The sequence below is a fragment of the Cheilinus undulatus genome, linkage group 24, assembly GCF_018320785.1.
Source record: "Cheilinus undulatus linkage group 24, ASM1832078v1, whole genome shotgun sequence".
Taxonomy (NCBI): Eukaryota; Metazoa; Chordata; class Actinopteri; order Labriformes; family Labridae; genus Cheilinus; species Cheilinus undulatus.
The window spans coordinates 7573101-7581518 of NC_054888.1; positions in this window are offsets into that span (position 1 = coordinate 7573101).

Sequence of the window (8418 nt, forward strand, 5' to 3'; positions counted from 1 at the left end):
TTGCTCTTTTTTCTTACTTTATGACAGTTTCTAATTTGCTAATTTCTTTGTCACTTTTAGCCCGTTTATTCCACTCTCCGACCAGTTTTGCTTTTGCCACATTTTGCCATTTCCATCCATTATTGCCACCTTTTGCTCTTTCTTGCCAATTTTAACCCATTTATGACATTTGTCTTTTACTATTTTAACCTTATCACAGCTTAACTTTTCAACTTTCCTGACCTCTTTGAGCCTCAAAATCTTTAAGGAGGAGCTGGAAGAGTTCACTGGGTTGTCCGTCAAATGTGTTGGTGGGAAACAGGAAGATCAAGGACCCATTGATGAGGACCTGATCAGTCTTTTTCAGGGTTTGGAGATCTATCCATCTGGGAAAGCTCCCATAGAAAGCATTTGGGAAGAGCAGGACTTTCTTAAAAAATCTCGGGAGGTGTCTGTCACATTCATGACGGGCCAATCAGAGCGACAAGACAAAATTTCGTATGCATGCCCTTCTCTTGAGCTAGATTGTTAACAGCGGAGCTTCTCCATGAATAAATTGATGCCAAGGCCAAATAGAACCAGTCCAACTAAACCCCGCCTGTAGTTTCACCTCGTTCTCCACAAATGATGCTGATTGGTCCAATTGTGTTCGGTTCAGCACAAACATTGTTGATTGGACTTGCAAATCCATCTGCTTTGCAAGGTTGGATGCTCATGAGTCTGTGTCCAGCATTTGATAGCTCCAGTGTCCAGAAGAATAGAATCGATTTTAAAGTGCTGCTTCGTCAGTAGACACTTTAAGTTCTTTTAAGAGTGGTCTTAAAACACTGCTTTTCTCTTGTGCCTTTGACTGTTAGATAAAGTACATAGTACAACATGCTACAACATAGTAGCATTTTGCCTGTGTACACATGACTTGCACTTTATGTGTGTGTGTGTGTGTGGGTGGGGGTGGGGGGGGGGTTGCTTGAATTGCTGATTGTTTTTTCAGTTTGTTTTTAATCTTCTGTAAAGCACATTGAGTTTATGCCTGTATGAAATGTGCTATACAAATAAAGTTGAATTGAACTGAAAAAAGTTGAATGTCAAGAGTGGCAGCATCACTTCCTCTGGTTGGCTGAATTTCTTTCACAGCTACAACAAAAGCATCCAAGGAAAAATACAGTACAAGACGGATACACAAAACATAATTTTGCAAGTTTATTAAACAGTTGAACTTTTAAAGAATGTGACATGAATCCATGTCTTTTAACCACAGATGGAGCATGTACTTACACAGAGATACCAGTAGGTGGCAGCAAAGGCAAAGCTGAGAAACTAAGCCAAACAGCTGCACAACAGTAGATGATTAGTTGTTCAAAATGCATGAGAAATTTAATGCATACTTTACTTCGTTATGTTGCAAATGCTTTATTGTCTATGCACTCAGACATCCTTCTCAATCTAACCTTTTCAAGACTACAAATAGAGTGCACAAATCTTACATTTACAGTCTAATCAGATTATACTCCCTGCTTGTAATATTTCCCAGAACTCCAGTGTTTAATTACCGTCCGCTGACTGACCGGCTTCATTTGTGACATCAGATATTCTGCAAAATCGATCAACTCATCAATGATTCAAAGCAGAGCCATTAGACGGTTGGAGCGTGCACGGACACGTGGACTTTGTTGACATTCAGCAGTAATGTGAGGGCTTGAGCCTCGCTTTGGGACTGTTATGTTTTTGTGTTTGTGTGGGATGAAGAGAGAGGGGGGGGGCTAACAGTACATCAGCACTTGTCAGCACTTTAACAGATGCCAGGTTCTGGACAAAGGCTGTTTACCAGCAGAGCAGACTGACAGATTTGTGGATTAAGACCTTGATCAATAATTGAATTGCTTCTAAATAAAGATGGTGAGGCGGACTACTTAAGACACACACTGTAGACCATATGGTATCTTGGCAGGAGTTCATCTTTTGGAGTTATGATCGGATAGATTGACTTCTTCAGGAGTCACTTGAAAAATGCTTGACTGCTGTCTAGAATTACAAAAAAAAAAAAACAGAAAGAAAAGAAGACAAGAAAAAGAGTAATGAAAATGAAAGAAAAAAGTAGAGAAAAGCTGGATTGACAAAATGAAAGGAGAGAAAGAGATGACATGAAGCAAACAGAAAAATAGAGATGAAAGAACAGGAAGAGGAGGAAACAACAGAAGTAGGTAAAGGGGGAACAAGGTATGGGGCCTCTGCTTGCATGCACGCAAATATAGATTAAGGGTAAAAGAGAGAAAGATGAAGAGTTAGCAAAAGGAAACAAAGGTAGAGACAGGAGGACAAGGGTCAAAACTAAAAATAATCCTGACAAGCTGGTCGTAAAATGTAAAATATACAGTTTAGGTTGTTGAAGCGTCCGCGGTCTTGCTCAAAAAGGCCAAAAGTGAGCAGAAAGAGACACTGTATAGAGCGAGAGAGAGCATGGGGGAAGTGGCGTAATGGCAATATGTCATAATAAAGGATTGGTTAATGGCCTGTAGAAAGGCACTCAAGTGTCGTTTCAGGGCTTTCAGCAAACACCAAAGTCTATTTTAGGATCCTGTTTGGCAAAAGTGTATTTAGAATAACACTTGCCTGCATTACAGGGTTTGTTGAAAGCTTTCTTGCTAAAATGGACAGATATTACATTATTTCCTTTAAGGATGACATTATTATTTACAGGAAGTAGCTGTTGAAGTGTGAAGAGACTGTGCTATTAATTTCTGTTGTTTTTTTCCACCGATTGAGGCGGATGGTTGTCCATCAATAATTCTGGTCTCATCCACGGATTCAGCCTGGCTGTCCACTAATGAGTCCAGTTCAGTCAGAGGTTTCTGACTGGATGCTAGCAATAAGTCTTGCTTCCGCCAAAAGTTTCTGTTCGGCTGTCTACCCATGAGTGTCTGGTTCAGTCTGAGATTTCTGCCTGGCAGTAGATCAAAGAGTCCGGTTCGGTCCAAGGTTTCTGCTTAGCTGTCAACCAATGAGGTTGGTTCTGTTTATGTCTGCCTGACTCTCCACCAATGAGTCTGGTCCTGTCCAAGGTTTCTTCCTGACTCTCCACCAGAGTCTGGTCCTGCCAAGGTTTCTTCCTGACTCTCCACCAGAGTCTGGTCCTGCCAAGGTTTCTTCCTGACTCTCCACCAGAGTCTGGTCCTGTCCAAGGTTTCTTCCTGACTCTCCACCAGAGTCTGGTCCTGCCAAGGTTTCTTCCTGACGCTCCACCAGAGTCTGGTCCTGCCGAGGTTTCTTCCTGACTCTCCACCAGAGTCTGGTCCTGTCCAAGGTTTCTTCCCGACTCTCCACCAATGAGTCTGGTCCTGCCGAGGTTTCTTCCTGACTCTCCACCAATGAGTCTGGTCCTGTCCAAGGTTTCTTCCTGACTCTCCACCAGAGTCTGGTCCTGCCAAGGTTTCTTCCTGACTCTCCACCAGAGTCTGGTCCTGCCAAGGTTTCTTCCTGACTCTCCACCAGAGTCTGGTCCTGTCCAAGGTTTCTTCCTGACTCTTCACCAGAGTCTGGTCCTGCCAAGGTTTCTTCCTGACGCTCCACCAGAGTCTGGTCCTGCCGAGGTTTCTTCCTGACTCTCCACCAGAGTCTGGTCCTGTCCAAGGTTTCTTCCCGACTCTCCACCAATGAGTCTGGTCCTGCCGAGGTTTCTTCCTGACTCTCCACCAATGAGTCTGGTCCTGTCCAAGGTTTCTTCCTGACTCTCCACCAGAGTCTGGTCCTGTCCAAGGCTTCTTCCTGACTCTCCACCAGAGTCTGGTCCTGTCCAAGGTTTCTTCCTGACTCTCCACCAGAGTCTGGTCCTGCCGAGGTTTCTTCCTGACTCTCCACCAGAGTCTGGTCCTGCCGAGGTTTCTTCCTGACTCTCCACCAAAGTCTGGTCCTGCCGAGGTTTCTTCCTGACTCTCCACCAGAGTCTGGTCCTGCCGAGGTTTCTTCCCGACTCTCCACCAGAGTCTGGTCCTGTCCAAGGTTTCTTCCTGACTCTCCACCAGAGTCTGGTCCTGTCCAAGGCTTCTTCCTGACTCTCCACCAGAGTCTGGTCCTGTCCAAGGTTTCTTCCTGACTCTCCACCAGAGTCTGGTCCTGCCGAGGTTTCTTCCTGACTCTCCACCAGAGTCTGGTCCTGCCGAGGTTTCTTCCTGACTCTCCACCAAAGTCTGGTCCTGCCGAGGTTTCTTCCTGACTCTCCACCAGAGTCTGGTCTTGCCGAGGTTTCTTCCCGACTCTCCACCAGAGTCTGGTCCTGTCCAAGGCTTCTTCCTGACTCTCCACCAGAGTCTGGTCCTGCCAAGGTTTCTTCCTGACGCTCCACCAGAGTCTGGTCCTGCCGAGGTTTCTTCCTGACTCTCCACCAGAGTCTGGTCCTGTCCAAGGTTTCTTCCCGACTCTCCACCAATGAGTCTGGTCCTGCCGAGGTTTCTTCCTGACTCTCCACCAATGAGTCTGGTCCTGTCCAAGGTTTCTTCCTGACTCTCCACCAGAGTCTAGTCCTGCCGAGGTTTCTTCCTGACTCTCCACCAGAGTCTGGTCCTGCCGAGGTTTCTTCCTGACTCTCCACCAGAGTCTGGTCCTGCCGAGGTTTCTTCCTGACTCTCCACCAGAGTCTGGTCCTGTCCAAGGTTTCTTCCTGACTCTCCACCAGAGTCTGGTCCTGCCGAGGTCTCTTCCTGACTCTCCACCAGAGTCTGGTCCTGTCCAAGGTTTCTTCCTGACTCTCCACCAGAGTCTGGTTGGTCCTGTGCAAGGTTTCTTCCTGACTCTCCACCAGAGTCTGGTCCTGTGCAAGGTTTCTTCCTGACTCTCCACCAGAGTCTGGCCCTGCCGAGGTTTCTTCCTGACTCTCCACCAATGAGTCTGGTCCTGCCGAGGCTTCTTCCTGACTCTCCACCAGAGTCTGGTCCTGCCGAGGTTTCTTCCTGACTCTCCACCAGAGTCTGGTCCTGTGCAAGGTTTGTTCCTGACTCTCCACCAGAGTCTGATCCTGCCGAGGTTTCTTCCTGACTCTCCACCAGAGTCTGGTCCTGCCCAAGGTTTTGCAAAGACTCTCCACCAGAGTCTGGTCCTGCCGAGGTTTCTTCCTGACTCTCCACCAGAGTCTGGTCCTGCCGAGGTTTCTTCCCGACTCTCCACCAGAGTCTGGTCCTGTCCAAGGTTTCTTCCTGACTCTCCACCAGAGTCTGGTCCTGTCCAAGGCTTCTTCCTGACTCTCCACCAGAGTCTGGTCCTGTCCAAGGTTTCTTCCTGACTCTCCACCAGAGTCTGGTCCTGCCGAGGTTTCTTCCTGACTCTCCACCAGAGTCTGGTCCTGCCGAGGTTTCTTCCTGACTCTCCACCAAAGTCTGGTCCTGCCGAGGTTTCTTCCTGACTCTCCACCAGAGTCTGGTCTTGCCGAGGTTTCTTCCCGACTCTCCACCAGAGTCTGGTCCTGTCCAAGGCTTCTTCCTGACTCTCCACCAGAGTCTGGTCCTGCCAAGGTTTCTTCCTGACGCTCCACCAGAGTCTGGTCCTGCCGAGGTTTCTTCCTGACTCTCCACCAGAGTCTGGTCCTGTCCAAGGTTTCTTCCCGACTCTCCACCAATGAGTCTGGTCCTGCCGAGGTTTCTTCCTGACTCTCCACCAATGAGTCTGGTCCTGTCCAAGGTTTCTTCCTGACTCTCCACCAGAGTCTAGTCCTGCCGAGGTTTCTTCCTGACTCTCCACCAGAGTCTGGTCCTGCCGAGGTTTCTTCCTGACTCTCCACCAGAGTCTGGTCCTGCCGAGGTTTCTTCCTGACTCTCCACCAGAGTCTGGTCCTGTCCAAGGTTTCTTCCTGACTCTCCACCAGAGTCTGGTCCTGCCGAGGTCTCTTCCTGACTCTCCACCAGAGTCTGGTCCTGTCCAAGGTTTCTTCCTGACTCTCCACCAGAGTCTGGTTGGTCCTGTGCAAGGTTTCTTCCTGACTCTCCACCAGAGTCTGGTCCTGTGCAAGGTTTCTTCCTGACTCTCCACCAGAGTCTGGCCCTGCCGAGGTTTCTTCCTGACTCTCCACCAATGAGTCTGGTCCTGCCGAGGCTTCTTCCTGACTCTCCACCAGAGTCTGGTCCTGCCGAGGTTTCTTCCTGACTCTCCACCAGAGTCTGGTCCTGTGCAAGGTTTGTTCCTGACTCTCCACCAGAGTCTGATCCTGCCGAGGTTTCTTCCTGACTCTCCACCAGAGTCTGGTCCTGCCCAAGGTTTTGCAAAGACTCTCCACCAGAGTCTGGTCCTGCCGAGGTTTCTTCCTGACTCTCCACCAGAGTCTGGTCCTGCCCAAGGTTTTGTAAAGACTCTCCTCCAATGAGTCTGGTCCTGCCCAAGGGTTCTTCCCGACTCTCCATCAATCATTCTGGTTCTGTCCAAGGTTTCTGCCTGCTAAAGGAACATCTTCCTTTCCACTACTGCCAAATGTTCTTCTGATAAAGAATTAGTTTGCGATCTAGGACAACATAACACAGAATATATTCTTTAAGTTACAAGTCATGAGAAACTTTTGTTGCATTTTTACTTTAAATGTAAAATGATTTATTCACTGAACTGCAAAAAGCAGAACAAAAGAGGATCACAAATATGTACAGAGACAAGTTACAAGACTTGATAGATTCTTCACTGGACGTTTATGAGGCACAGAGATGGAAAGATAAAGAAATTTTTTGATTCAGATGGGAAATTAAAGTGGCGTTGGAGGAAACCTGTGAGAATGGGAAGCTATTTCCACACATCTGAACCCACATAGATCTTTAACTTTCAGGCTGGTTACCTGGAATTGTGGTGTGCTGCATTAACAAGGCAAATACGTTTGTCCGTCCACACATTGCATAGAGCAGTGTTTTTTTTCTCTTGTTATTTTTAGAGCCCTGCTATTTGCGGGTCAGGATGTCAGCATAGTGCCACACTGTATATTTAGGAGGCGGTTTCCTGTTTATTTAGAGAAAGATTTCTTCAGAGAATGAAAAACAATTACATTTTTTCTTCAGTGTCAATCAGGTTATCTCCTGCTGTCTGCTTGTTCTTTGCTGCATTATTCAGGTCAAGGAGAGCATCTACATATTCTTTACTATTCACTACACATACATGCAGCTGGTTGGAGGTATTTGTAGTTATGTAAATGTCCTGTATGTGAGACCTTTACGCAATGAGGGTCTTCTAAAATCTCCAGGGGCTCAGCAAGACATAGATTTATATTTTCCAGCTGGACTTCAATGAAAATTAACATCTGATTAGTACTTCAAAAGTCAGTTAGTTGATCTGCTGCATTACAGATAATTAACCATCAACAATCACTAGAGCCTGTTAAAAGTCAAACTAACCATATGATAGTTAACTTATAGTACATGCTGTGCTAATGCTGTGCTGTATTGCATCATTTTAATGGTCCTTTATCATCAGCCAGATTACACAAACTCAGTGGTTCTTAACTGGTCACACCACACCAGCATCCATCTCATTTTATTCTATTTTCCTGAGACATTTGGTTGACGTTCGGTAAGTTCATGAGGAATTTCCTCTTATCTTGGGAAAACCTGCTTTGTTATCCAGAGAAAAGGAGATACTTGAGTAGAAAGTTTTAGAAAAGTACAGAAATTTGTCAGCATAGTAAAAAATTTAAAAACAAATGTATTAATTTACTGTTTATCAATTTTGACCTTCCAAACAAAGAGAAAGAGTCAAAATTCTGAGATTTTGTAGGAATTCTGACTTCCTTTTCAAAAATCTGACTTAAGTCTTCAGTTTTAATCTAAAATACGGACTTTAATCTCAGATTTTGTAATTCAATCTCAGAATTCTGATTTTTATGTCATTAATCTGACATTAATCTCAGAAGTCTGACTCTAATCTCAGAAATCTGACTTTAATCTCAGAATTCTGACTTTAATCTGATTTTAATCTGACTTTAATCTCAGAATTCTGAATTAATATGACTTTAATGTCAAAAATCTGACTTTAATCTGATTTTAATCTGACTTTAATCTCAGAATTCTGGCTTTAATCTCAGAATTCTGACTTTAGTCTCAGGAATCTGATTTGAATCTGACATTAATCTCAGAGTTCTGACTTCAATCTCAGAATTCTGACTTTAATCTGACTTTAACCTCAGAAATCTGGCTTTAATCTCAGAATTCTGACATTAATCTGACTTTAATCTCAGAATTCTGACTTCAATCTCAGAATTCTGACTTTAATCTGATTTTAATCTCAGAAATCTGACTTTAATCTGATTTTAATCCCAGAATTCTGACTTTCATCTAAATTTCTGACTGTTATTTTGGATTTCTGAATCTAATGACATAGTTTCGACTTTAATCTCAATTTCTGATTTTAATCTCAGAATTCTGACTTTAATCTTTATTTCCTACTTTAATCTATGATTCCTTAAATTCTGACTATAATCCCATA